This window comes from Pinus tabuliformis, chromosome 9 (genome assembly GCF_031772625.1).
Source record: "Pinus tabuliformis cultivar Carrire ecotype Pingquan chromosome 9, CPIR1, whole genome shotgun sequence".
NCBI classification, from domain to species: Eukaryota; Viridiplantae; Streptophyta; class Pinopsida; order Pinales; family Pinaceae; genus Pinus; species Pinus tabuliformis.
The window spans coordinates 1,618,032,646-1,618,045,990 of record NC_142307.1 but is presented as its reverse complement, the minus strand read 5'-3'; the positions used below and the strand labels follow the sequence as shown (position 1 = coordinate 1,618,045,990).

The 13,345-nt window shown below is 42.6% G+C and overlaps 1 pseudogene; it reads left to right on the top strand.

Annotated features, from left to right (window-relative positions):
* Positions 1–11,194: 11,194 nt before the first annotated feature.
* The window catches only part of LOC149154993 (alpha-dioxygenase PIOX-like), a 50,789-nt pseudogene continuing 48,638 nt past the window's right edge, over positions 11,195–13,345 (top strand).

The following is a 13,345-nucleotide window of genomic DNA, read 5'->3' as shown; positions in this document are numbered from 1 at the left end:
AAGATCAGTGTGTGAAGTAGGGGGCATATATCGCACAGCAGTGTGGAACAAAACAAAAGGTTGAAATTAAATGTAAATGAGGTTTTTACACACCAGCAACGTAAAATCTCAGAGGAGACAGAGTTTTTGTTCTTGTTGGCTGAATATTTTTTTGGTAAATCCCTCTGAGTGAAAGAGGATGAAGTTTGTATCAGGCATTATGTTTTTAATGAATACAAATATTTGTGTGGAAGTGCAATACTCTGTTCTCAGAAATTTTATTTAAACTTCCCTGTGCAAAATATCCTCTGGCAAAGTAACAGAGCATTGTCTCTGTCTGTGTTCAGTTTGTTTGTTTTTGGGATTTTACCAGAAAAATCCCCAACAATGGTATCATAGCTAGTCTAGGCTCTTTAAAAGTGTCAAAGAAGCTGAAGGAAAGATTCTTGTTGCAGCAGAGAAAGCTTCTCCAGCAGTGTGAAGACTCAGCAAAAGGATTCAGGTATTTCTCAGATTAATTTTTTGTGTTGCTTTTGAAGAAACAGTGAGTCATTTTAAAAACACAGTCACATATTTTAAACATAGTTAAGAATGGCAAGGTCAAAGAAGAAAGCCTCCAATCCTCCTAAGGTTGTGTCTCCCTCTTTTATTAAAATAGAAAACAATCTATTTGAAAGCATTCTATTTGAGGCTCGAAGGTTCGATGGGAACTTTGATATATGGGAAATAAAAATGAGGACTTTCTTAAAGTCTGAAGGGATTAAAATCTGGGAATCAGTGATTGATGATAGCAAGAATGCTAAAGAATCCAAGGAGTACAATGCAAAAGCAGCAAAGACTATCTTGGATGGACTTCCTGATTCTGTAAAGAAGAATCTAGGAAAATATTCATCAGCAAAGGAGATATGGGACAGACTTCATGACCTTCATGCAAAGGGAGCACTGACCATGACCATCAGTGAAGAAGAAAATTCTGAACCCATCATAGAAGCTGAATGTGAGAAGGTTGACCTCATCAAACTTCAAGTAAAAGAAAGAGATGAAGAGCTCGCCAAGCTTAAAAAGGAGCTTGATCAATGCAAGAGGAAACATCATGAAGAAATCATATTCATAACAAATCAGTTGAATAAAGCAAAGAAGCAGGAAGATGTATTGACAAGTCAACTTGAACAAAGGCACAAGAGAGTGAACAAACTTGTAGAAGAGATTGGACAGTACAAGGCAGAGGTTTCCTCCCTTCAGTCTGAACTACAAGAAGCCAGGAAGCAGGCACAAGGAGCTGAGAAGAAAATGGAGAGCAGTCAAGCAAAACTCTCCAAAATGAAGTCAGAAATTATCTCCCTTAAAATAGTAGCAGCTGAAGCTACTCGTAGCAAGGAAGAAACTGAGGAACAACTTGCAAAGAAAAATAATGAATGTGAAAGATTGGAAGAAGAGATTGTCCTCCTCAAGAAAAAGGTTGAAGGGATGAACAAAATCATGAAGAGCTCTCAAGCCTTGGATGACATGCTCAGCTATCACAGATCTCCATCTGATAAATTAGGACTTGGGTATGTAGGTGAACCCTCAAACAAGAATGAAGATGCTCTAAGCAAAGGAGATGCGAAGAAGGCAGAAAGAAATGGTGATGCTCTTAGTTTCAGCAAAGGCAAGGAGAAAAATGAAGGCTACAATAGAAGAAATCCTACTCCAAGTAGAAAACCAGCTCCAAGAAGAAATGTAGCTGATGTCAAAGAGGCACGATGCAATGGTTATCATCAAGGGATTACAAGGCAGAAAAGCTTCAGAAGCACATCAAGGAAACCTCCATCTCCCAGGTACCAAAGTTCATTTGATGGTTATTGTTACTCTTGTTCAAACTTTGGTCATATGGCAAAAGACTGTAGAGCATTTCATAGAGATAGATGGTGTAGTCTTCGACAATCTCCAAGAAACAATTTTGCAAGAAGAAATCATGAAATCTTATTCATGAGCAATGTAGAATGTTTCAAGTGTCATAACATTGGGCATATGGCACGCGATTGTAACATAACATGGGCTCCTATGCAAGCTAGACCCATGCAAATGAAAAAAGTTACACAAGTATGGAGAAAGAAGGAAATACAACCTGAAAGTCCCTTGAGCTCTCCAGCTGATCTAAGTTTCTTTTGAGAAAAATTTGCTGAAAAAAAGACAATGCATACATTAAGGGGGAGCCTGTAATTATTGATCATTATTGCTGAACTATTTTAACATTCATTCTTTGATGAAGATCTTGTTATAGGGGAGAGATATGGAATTAAATTTGCCATAAAAGCAGAGAAGAAAAGTCTGCAGGGCATGGAGATTGCGTGGAGGATATATTGCAGCGCAGCAGAGCACAAATGAACTTTTTTTGTTGTTAATCCATCTGAAATGTATTATGCAGCAGTGTTGAAAAATGTAATTTTTTTATCACATATGCAATGCAATATGCACAGAAGTGCGGAGAAGAAAAAGGGGCAGCGTTGAAATGTGAAGTGCAACAGCGCGATAAGAAAAATGAAAAGCAAGGAGACCCGCACAGCAGTGTGAAGGCAGAACATAGAAAAGGGGCAGCGTGGAAACTTTTGTGTGTGGAGCACATGGATTAGAATGCACAGCAGCATGGAAATCTTTTTTGTGGAGCACATGCATTGAAATGCATAGCAATGGAACGGAGTTTTTTCCTTTTATGTAATATGAGAGAATATACTCATAGCAAAGTGAGTGTAATACACAGCAGATGGAAATGTTTTGTATTGGTAATGAAAACGCAAAGCAGTGAGAGGAAAATGAAGGAGGAGCATGTAATGTAGAAAACGGAAGCACGCATTAGTGCAACCATGAAATTTTTCACACAGCAGTTAAAAGGGTAATGTAAGTCTTGTTTTTGTTGTTGGAGAATATGTAGTAAAAACACACAACAGTGTGAATATGAAAAATGCAGCAGCATGATTTTTTTTTTTTGTTAAAAAAAAACGAAATGTAATGGGCAGCAGCACATGTAAAAGAAATTTTTCTTTACAGCAGTGCATTGTGTAAATAAAAAATGAAGACGAAGATTTTGTGAAGCAAGGGTGTAAAAAGGTACAGGGGCAGCCCGTGTTAATTTTTTTTTGTGTGGAGAATGAAACGCAGCAGCGTAAATAAAATCCAAATTTTTTTGGTATTTTATTTGAAGCGAAGTATATGACGCACAGCAGTGCGAGAAGAGAGGAAGGTGTTTTTCAACACAGTGTCATGGTGAATCCCTCTGTCAAGAGGAAGATGCTTTTCAACATAGTGTGGTAAATCCCTCTGTCAAGAGGAAGATGTTTTTTAGCATACACTGGTGAATCCCTCGGTCAAGAGGAAGGTGCTCTTCAGCACAGTCTCAGGTGAATCCCTCTGTTAAGAGGAAGACAACTTTGATTGTTTGTGGAACTGCATGAAAAGCAGTATTGGTGAATCCCTCTATGAGAGGAAGATGTCTTTGTAACAGCAGTTGGTGAATCCCTCTATGTGAGGAAGTGTTTGGGTATGACTGAATGCCCAGCAGTTGAAATTAAAGGGGAGTGTTGGAATATTAATTCCAACTGCATGTGTTGTGGACAGCGACTGCAAAATCGTGGACAGTGACGGTAGGCCAAATCCGCCATCAACTCATCAAGCACGCAGCACCTAAAACCGCCTCAGCAAAACCACTTAAACTTATCGGACCGCCTTTGGTCATCTGGCTGTTTCCGGACAGTGGACTCCGATACAATGTAATGCAGCCACGTGGTCCTCTACATACGTCAGTAGAACTGACTTTTTGGACGCTAATGTTTAGCACAAAGGAGCCTCCCAAAATCTTTGTCCACCGTCTGATTCACTTCAATGTTCTCCGCCGTCCATAAATCAAACCTGCATACGAACCTGCATCGAATTAATTACATTGCGTGGAGTAAAATTAACATTTGGTTGACCGCAGATTTTTTTTATTAAGGCATTTAATGAACTCTTCCTGATCGTATAGAAAGTCGGTAGAAGTTCTTTTACGGCACGTAAAGTAATTATGTGTGTTCGTTTTATGTTTTTACATATGTTTGTTTTAAGTTTTTTTTGAGATAACGAGTCAAAGCGAAAAACGCTTGTGGTTGTAATGTTCCTTTCCGCAGCAGCGAAAAACTATGGTATTGCACAGCAGTGCATATGAAAAATAAAAATGGGGGAGCGCATATATGTGTGTTGACCATTTTGTGTAATGAAAACATAACGAATGAAAAAAACGAGAAAGGTGAGCTCGTTGCAGCAAAAGAGAACAGAGAGAAACTAAAGTGTGCACAACAGTGGAAAAGAAAAAAAAGGCGTTAATGAAATACAATGAAGATCAGCGTGTGAAGCAGGGGGCATATACCGCACAGCAGTGTGGAACAAAACAAAAGGTTGAAATTAAATGTAAATGAGGGTTTTACACACCAGCAGTGTAAAATCTCAGAGGAGACAGAGTTTTTGTTCTTGTTGGCTGAATATTTTTTTGGTAAATCCCTCTGAGTGAAAGAGGATGAAGTTTGTTTCAGGTATTATGTTTTTAATGAATACAAATATTTGTGTGGAAGTGTAATACTCTGTTCTCAGAAATTTTATTTAAACTTCCCTGTGCAAAAGATCCTGTGGCAGAGTAACAGAGCATTGTCTCTGTCTGTGTTCAGTTTGTCTGTTTTTGGGATTTTACTGTTGGGGATTTTTCTGGTAAAATCCCAAAAACACGAATTGTGTGAAGGAGCGCGCGTTTGAAGCCCGGAGTCCTCCATGGCTCCCTCCTGATCCTTCCCCGCGGGCCTGTGTCTGGCAGCGCTGCTGCTCGGCGGCGCCTGCCTTCTGCCCAGGGCCTCCTGCCCTCTCTCAGATCGGGGCCTCTGCCCTCCTTCTTTTCCGGGGCCTCTGCCTCGTCTGCCTGCTGATCCCTTCCCCTCTGAGCGTTTGCGCCTGGCAGCGCTGCTTCTAGGGTTCTCCATCCCTCTGGCGCCTCCGCAGGAGAGCCAGAGGTGCAGAAGCATCAACTTCAATGGATCCACCTCATAAGGAGCCCGAGGATCTCGAAAAGTCCTTTGCCTCTCTTATTCCAGAGAACTCTGCAGAAAGAATCAGACCTACAGCAACAAGATTCATCAAAAAGCTAGATGAAATACCGGAAGTCTCGCTCCCTCCCGCCCTCCCGAGGAGAGCTGCAGTAGCCTTAGCTGACCGGGGCCTGGTTGGCCAGTTTACCGGACTATGGCCCTCTCCCCGCACAGTTCAACGATGGGTAGAAAGGAACTGGAACTCAATGGTTCAAGGAAAGATAGCAATAAGGTTCTGTGGAAGAGGGTTTTTCACTTTCCTCTTCGAAACAACGGAGGATCGGAACCTCATTTTCAGAAATGGTCCTTACTTCATGGACACTAGAGGCCTCTATTTGAACAGATGGACCCCTGATTTTGACCCAGAGATGGACGTCCCTAATGCTGTTCCTGTTTGGGTCCGCCTCCCGCACCTGCCGCTCCACTGCTGGGGTGACGAATCTGTAAAAGCCATTGGAAACGCAGTGGGAAAATATATCGATAGATCGGAACCAAAAGAGAATATGCATGCATGCGCAAGGATCTGTGTGGAAGTTGATCTGGGAAAGGGGCTGCCAGAAGCAATCAAGCTCAAAGTTGACCAGTGGACGCACATACAGCAAGTGGACTACGAACAACTACCGTTCAAGTGCAAGGTATGTCATGAATATGGGCATTTTGCAAACCGATGTACTAAATCTAAGTTAAATGTTTCTGAAACTAATACTGAAGCTCCGGAAGAAGCATGGGAAACAGTCAAGAAAAAGAAATCAAACCCCCCTCCATCGAGTATCTCTAAACCACCTCCAGAAACCCCTCCCTCCCCTTCTCATCCCTCCGGATCTGGCCCTCCATTCCTCTCATCCTCCAACCCTTTCGAAACCCTGTCCTCTGAAGAACCCCCTTCCCCCCCTCCCTCTCCAAGAGCCCCCTCTGTTCCTCCTGAATCTCCCCACCCATCCTCTCCTCCTCCAACAGCAGAAAGAATATTAACGAGAAACAAGTCTAAGGAAACTAGCTCTTCCATCGACCCTCCAAGAAAAGTTGGAAGAAAATCCAATAAAGAAATAAGGGATGAGACAGCTGCCAAAGAGATGGCCACAGGGACCCAACAACCAATGGATACTTTCCTAGACAAATCTAAAGGAAGCGGGGAGAGAACGAAAGAGAAAGGCGGGGCCCACACAAAACATAAATGATGAATCTGGTCTCTTGGAATTGTAGGGGGATGGGCTCCTCCCTTAAAGTAAATGCAGTCCGAGACCTACTAAAATCAGAACATCCGGACATCCTCCTTCTCCAGGAGACCAAAATCACCGAGCAGGAATTCCAAAGCAGTTTGAAAAAAAGCAACATATATGAGGGAACAGCAGTAAATGCAGCAGGAGCCTCAGGAGGCTTAGGGACGCTCTGGGATAAGAACAAATGGAAGCTCAAAGACTACAGGAAAAGTAGATGGTGGATCAGAACAGATATACAAAACATAGCAGCAACAGAAGAATACACTATTTACAATGTGTACGCCCCCCCTCACTACAGAGAAAAAGCCATCTGTTGGGAGTCAATCTCATCTGATCTATTGGACGCCCAAAGAATAAACATCTGCCTGGGAGGAGATATGAACCTAATCAGAAATGCAGAAGAAAAGATAGGAGGGAATTTCTTGGCAGATCCCTCAAGAGATGCCCTCGAAGAAATCATTCAAGCTCATAATCTGGTGGACATACAGCCTCAGAATGGGCGCTTCACATGGTCAAATAAGCGAACAGGAAGGAACAACATAAAAGAAAGGCTGGATCGCATTCTGGTCCAAGAGACAATAGTGGCTAATTTCACAAGCATCCAAAGCTTCATCATTCAAGGGTATATCTCAGATCATAAGCCGGTGGCACTGAAAATGGATAAGGGGAGGAATATGGGTCCGCTCCCGTTTAAATACAACAGAGCCTGGGACAAATGCGAGGACTTCAAACCTCTGATAAAAGCGCAGTGGGCAACTGAAATATTAGGCTCCCCTCACTTCATATGGGAAACCAAGATCAAGCTCCTTCGGATAGCAATCAAAAATTGGGCAAGAGACAAGGCAAAAGAAGAAAGTAAAAAGAAATCTGAACTCCAAGCAAAACTAACAATATGGAATCTAGAAAAGGAAACCAGACAAGAAACGGAGGAAGACCAAGCAAAAGAAAACGAATTGTACAAGGAGATGTACAAGCAGAATAGAAAAGAGGAAGAGGAGCAAAGGCAAAAATCAAGATGCCTTTGGCTCAAATCGGGAGACCGCAACACATCCTTTTTCCATAACAGTCTGAAACTAAGAAGAGCTGGAAACAATATCGAAAAAATAGCAGTGGAAGGTGTAGAGATAAAAGATCAAGAGGAGATTAGGGAAGCAGCAACTCAGCACTTCCAAAACCTCTTAACCGCTGATCCGCATCACATGCTCAACCTGGACTTCTTCAAAAATTTGAAAAACAAAATCTCAGAAGAACAGAACGCTGAACTGGACAAAGAGCTCACGGTGGAAGAAATCGAAGGGTCAATATACAGTATGGCCTCGGACAAGGCCCTGGGGCCCGATGGCTTCACAGTGGACTTTTATAAGACCCATTGGGATATCATAAAGAAGGACTACATCAGGGTGGCTAAAAACTTCTTCGCTAAATGCAAAATGGGCAGTGGTATGAAATCCTCCCATCTGGCCCTTATTCCTAAAGACCCTAATCCCCAATCCTTTGATAGATTCTGCCCCATATCCCTTTGTAATGTCTCCTACAAGATCATAACCAAGATCTTAGCAAACAGACTCAAAAATCTGCTCCCCTCCCTCATCTCAGAGAACCAAGGTGGCTTCGTTCCCAAGAGGCAAATCTCTGATAATGTCATCCTTATCCAGGAGGCTATTCAGAGCAGCATATCAAGAAACGAAAGGGGTATGATCATTAAGCTTGACATGGCAAATGCATTTGACCGGGTGAATCATGCATTCCTCCAGGCAGTTCTAAAAGAATTCGGGATATCTGAGCTCTTCATCAACAAGATCATGGAATGCATATCAGACAATTGGACGGCCCCCCTTATAAATGGCAGGCCCAGCAAGGCTTTCAAAAGCACGAGAGGATTGAGACAGGGGTGCCCTCTTTCCCCCTTCCTCTATATTATCATGGCGGAAACTCTCAGCCTACAGCTGGAGAATATGCGAAGGACAAAGGAAATAACAGGGGTCGAAATAGCAAGAGGTGTCAAAGGGATCAATCACTCCCTGTTTGCAGATGACACTTTATTAATAGGAGGTGCCTCAAGTCTCATGGCCCGGAGATTCAAAAAAGCTCTAGACCTTTTTTTGCAAGCCTCTGGAGGCAAGCTAAACAACCACAAATGCATGATTTATACTTGGAACGTCCCCAGAAATATAATTCAGAGAATTTCCACAATAATGGAAATCCCGGCTCAAAGGAATTGGACTTACTTTATGTACCTAGGGCTACCTCTAGCAAAAGAAACTTTAAAATCAGAGATTTGGGTCAAGCTGATTGAAAAATTGAGAGGCAAGCTTCAAAGCTGGGGAGTGTACTGGCTAAACTTGGCGGGCAGAACAATACTAATCAAAGCCATTCTCACAGCTCTCCCAATATACCAATTTGCAACAACTTTAGCCCCGGCTAGCATCCACAAACACATGGAGTTGATAATCAGAGGTTTCCTGTGGCAAGGAGGAAAGCAAAATTCAAAAAAGTTTAGTCTGGTAAAGTGGGACAAGGTCACTCTTCCCCTAGAGAAGGGAGGACTCGGAATCAGAATTCCAAGACTTGCAAACATGGCCATGGGCTTCAAGCTAATTTGGCGAATTCTCCATGAAAGAGGAACCTGGTGGACAGAAGCCATTAAGAAGAAGTATCTGAGCGGGGCCAATAGCAACATACTCACTGAAACCATCATTGATAGGCAGGGTACGCCTATGTGGAAACTGATTAAAAAAATGCTCCCTCAATTCAAATCCTATATATCAAGGGTACCGGGTAATGGCAAGGAGATTAATATTTGGAAGGACAGGATAATGGGGTCAAATGAAAGGGAATCCCTCCTCAATTTCAGGCCCCTCCAGAGGTGGATGACTGAAGCAAAACTCAAAACCCTCTTTGATATCTCTCTTTGGGAGAACAACTCTTGGATAGGGTGGAGATCCTTTAACCTCCCCTCGGATCTTGCAAACCTATGGGCCGAGCTCAAGACTTCCCTTACAGGCGCAGCTCCCACCAACAAACAGATTGAGGATAATTTTGTCTGGGATCCTAATGGTGGAAGATACACGGTGAAAGAAGGCTACAAAGCTCTTCAAAATACCTCAGCAGTCAACACATGGCCCCTACACAAAGTTGCATGGAGAAGTGAAAGTCTACCAAAGGTGAAACTGTTCAACTGGACCCTACTCCATGGCAAAATCCTCACTGCGGAGAACCTCAAGAAGAAAGGCATCCAAGGTCCCTCTATTTGTTGCATGTGCAAGGCAGCAGAGGAAAGCAGCATACACATTTTCATAGAGTGCCCGTTCGCCAAAACTTGTTGGAAGCTCCTCACCAGCCCCTTAGAAACAGGTCAGTTGCCAAACCAAATCACTCTTCTTCAGAAAAACTGGGGGAAACTCCTACCTCAGAGCAAAAAAGGCAAGACCCTAGCAGCAAGGCTCTGGAACAGCATTCCTCCAAATCTCTGCTGGCAGATTTGGATCTCCCGGAATAAATGTATATTCAACAACGAAAAACCAAGCATAGTTAGCACCATTGCAAAAACAACTGCACTAATCTCAGAAACTATTGAGGCTAATGGTATAACTCAGGTGGACATGGACTCGTCTGATGCAAAAATAAAAGAGTGGATGGGCAAATTTAAGTATGGGACAACCCCTTCGAAAAACCCAAGCATCTGGAAAGGCAACCCGGATTGGAAACTTCGTGGGACAAAAGAAGAAGTCACCCAGTGGATCCAGAACCAAAGGAGACCGGTCCTCCAGTTCGATGGAGCTTCCAAGAATAATCCTGGTCAAGCTGGAGCGGGTGGGATCATTAAAGATCCTCAAGGGGAAGTTATAGTATCTTATGAATGGGGTTTAGGCACCATGACCAATAACAAGGCAGAGGCGTATAGCCTTCTGCTGGGAACCTCTATCTCTCGGAAATTAGGCCTTCAAAACCTTTTTATTTTGGGCGATTCTGCAATCATCATTGCGGCCATGAAATCAGGGAGAGACTTCAAGCAGATGGCATTGAATAATATCAAAACTAGGATAAAGGAAAACATTAAGCAGCTGGGAGAGGTCTCGTTCAAGCATATTCTGAGGGAGAACAACAGGGAAGCGGATGAGCAAGCAAATAAAGCCACAGGTAGGCAGCCAGGTCAGATAAGAGAGAATGACAAGGTATATGGTAAGGATATCCCATAAAAAGATCCCTCACATCGCCTCAATTCAGGACAGAAGTCAACTCAGACAGGAGGATCATCATCTTAGATCTCCCTCGAACTCTTCTTTCCGTCTCCCAATCCATCTCGACTGCATAACTCGGTACCAAGGATCCTTTTTCTGTCAACAAAATATGATCCATATCAGCAAGCTAAGTTTAATCATGTTTTTTATCCTGACTCGCGCAGCCAATCTCTGGAGGGGAGATCGAGTCCATCTCTCTCACACGATTCTGGGCGGCAGAGAAATCATTTCAAAGAGCAGCTCTCTTCACATGTCTGGATTCATGCATCGGACCGACAACAGGAGAAGCCTCCCGCTCTCTTTAAATGGCACCTTAGATCTCAGAAACCACAACGCCCGCAAGTTTGCAAGGCATAATACTGTTGTTCTCCTTAAAAGTTGGCTTCGTGTGATCTCCAACAGCTCGCAGCGGGATCAAGCCTACATCCGGATCTTGGTAAACTCTGTCTCTCGCTCTGTGGGTTTTATTATAACTAACTCTCTGTGTTCCATTCTCTGCAGAGCTTTTAGAAATCTTCCCCAGCTCTCTCATCTCAGCTCCCTGAGCCCTTTGATCTTATATTCTCCATCCCAGAACCTCTGCGCCTTTGCTTATCCTCCTCTAATACCCTCGCCCTCAGCTCTTATCGGGCCCCCTCTTTTCTCAAACACTGGTCCTTTAATTACTGAAATGGCTGAACAGCATAACAACCCTCCCGCTCAGGCCCAACCCGGCATCGCTCTGGACAGAATCTTCAATAATAGGGACTGCACCATGTGCAAGGCCCATACGATTATGATAAATAGCCTCACAAAGCAACTCAAGGAGCTGACGGATGACTACCATGCAGACAGGAATTCTAAGCGAAAAAAGCTAGACAAAAGGAAGAATGAGATCGAAGCTCTTCAAGATAGATGCAGCCACTTGGAGGCAGCCATTCAACACATTCGCTCCCTCACTCAGAGTTACCAGGCCGAAACTTCAACCAAGGCAAGCGCAAGGCACCAGGATGACTCAGTCACTCAACACCTTCCTTAATAGATATGCAATGTAAAGTTAAATGGATAGGCGGTTCCTTCGTTAGACAGTACAGTCGTCTTCATTTTGTTTTCAGTTTAATCAAAAGAAGCAATGAGGAATACGGGTCTGCGAACCCGTTTTTGACCCTCAGCTTTCAAATCCTTTTCCCCTATGTAATCGAATTCAGTATTGCTGGCCTTTTATAATATATAAGTATCCGACTTTGTTAAAAAAAAAAAAAAAATCCAAAAAACACACAAATAAAACTGAAACTCAACACACAGAGACAATGCTCTGTTTTCTTTGCTCCACAGGATCTTTTGGGCACAAGGAAGCTTTTAATAAGAATTCTTAGAACAGAGTATTACACGGTCATAAAAATCCTTGTATTCATTAAAATATAAAATGCCTGAAACAACATTCATCCTCTTTCACTCAGAGGGATTTACCAAAAATACATTCAGCCAACTCTGATACATATTCATCCTCTTTGCTGAGAGGGATTCACCAAATTACTTTCACTAATAAAAACTACTCTGTCTCCTCCTGAGAATTTACTGAGCTGGGTTTACTGCTGTAAAACCCCTTTTACATTCACTGCTGTGAAAAACTATTTTACACTTACTGCTGTAAAAATAAATTTACATATATTCCTGTAAAAAGAACTTTTACATTACATTCACTGTGAGGTAAAAAACCATTTCTTTACTCACACCATTTACACTGCTGTGTAATACATTTCTTCATCCGCTCCTCCTCGTTTTCTCTATTCGCACTGCTGTGCATTCATCCTTGCAAAAACAAATCAACACATAAAAACCATCTGCTGCTCCCCTATTCTTTTGCTGCCGCGAGCTCACACATTGCACTGCTGTGCATATCCTCCTTGCAAAAATCAACACATATATAAAAATTTCTCGCTGCTCCCCTGTTTATCTTAGCTTGCACTGCTGTGCAAAAACCTTAACTTTCGCTGCTGCGTTTTTACAATAGTTAACTGCATAAAAACATTCACACAAACATATGCGCTCCCACGTTTTTATTTATGCACTGCTGTGCAAAAATTACATGGTTCTTTGCTGCTCCTCCGTTTTTAAAAAAAATGGTCAACGCACATATTACAACCACCCTTTTAATATGAATGCCATACAAAAAAAATATCACATAACGTGTATATCAAAACAAAATAACACATGCGGTAAAACTTAAGAGTTTTACCAACCCTCTGCAAATCCCATTTAATTCTCAGCATGGCATTTATTTAATTTAATCGGCGGTCAACCAGAATTCCTTTTACTCCACGCAAGGCATTTAATTGCTGGCTCGAATGCAGGTTTGGTTGATGGACGGCGGAGGATGAAGGATTAAATCGGACGGCTGGAATGGATATCGGGAGGCCTTACTTGACTGAACGATAGTACCCGAGAAATGACGTTTGCTTATGTATGCTGAGAGCCACGCGGCAGCACTATATTATATCGGGCTCAAAAATACGGAAACAACTTTCACTCAAAAGCGGTCCGAGATTGAAAGGTGGTTTTGGAGGAGCGGTTTCAAGCGCTGTACGAGCCTGCTGAGTCGGCTGCCCACGTCTGCCTGCACGGTGTCTGCAGCCTGCAGTTGGAATTAACATTCCAACATTTACCAGAAAAATCCCCAACAAGATCATGGGTTTGATTAACCGGAACCTCGTCTCCCAATATTCAAGATTGAGTTTCATAGACAGGCTCGATTGAGTTTCATAGACAGGCTCCTCTTCGTAGTAAGTATCACCATGAAATGAAATGTTGTAAATGTAGAATACTGAATGAATGAGGGGTT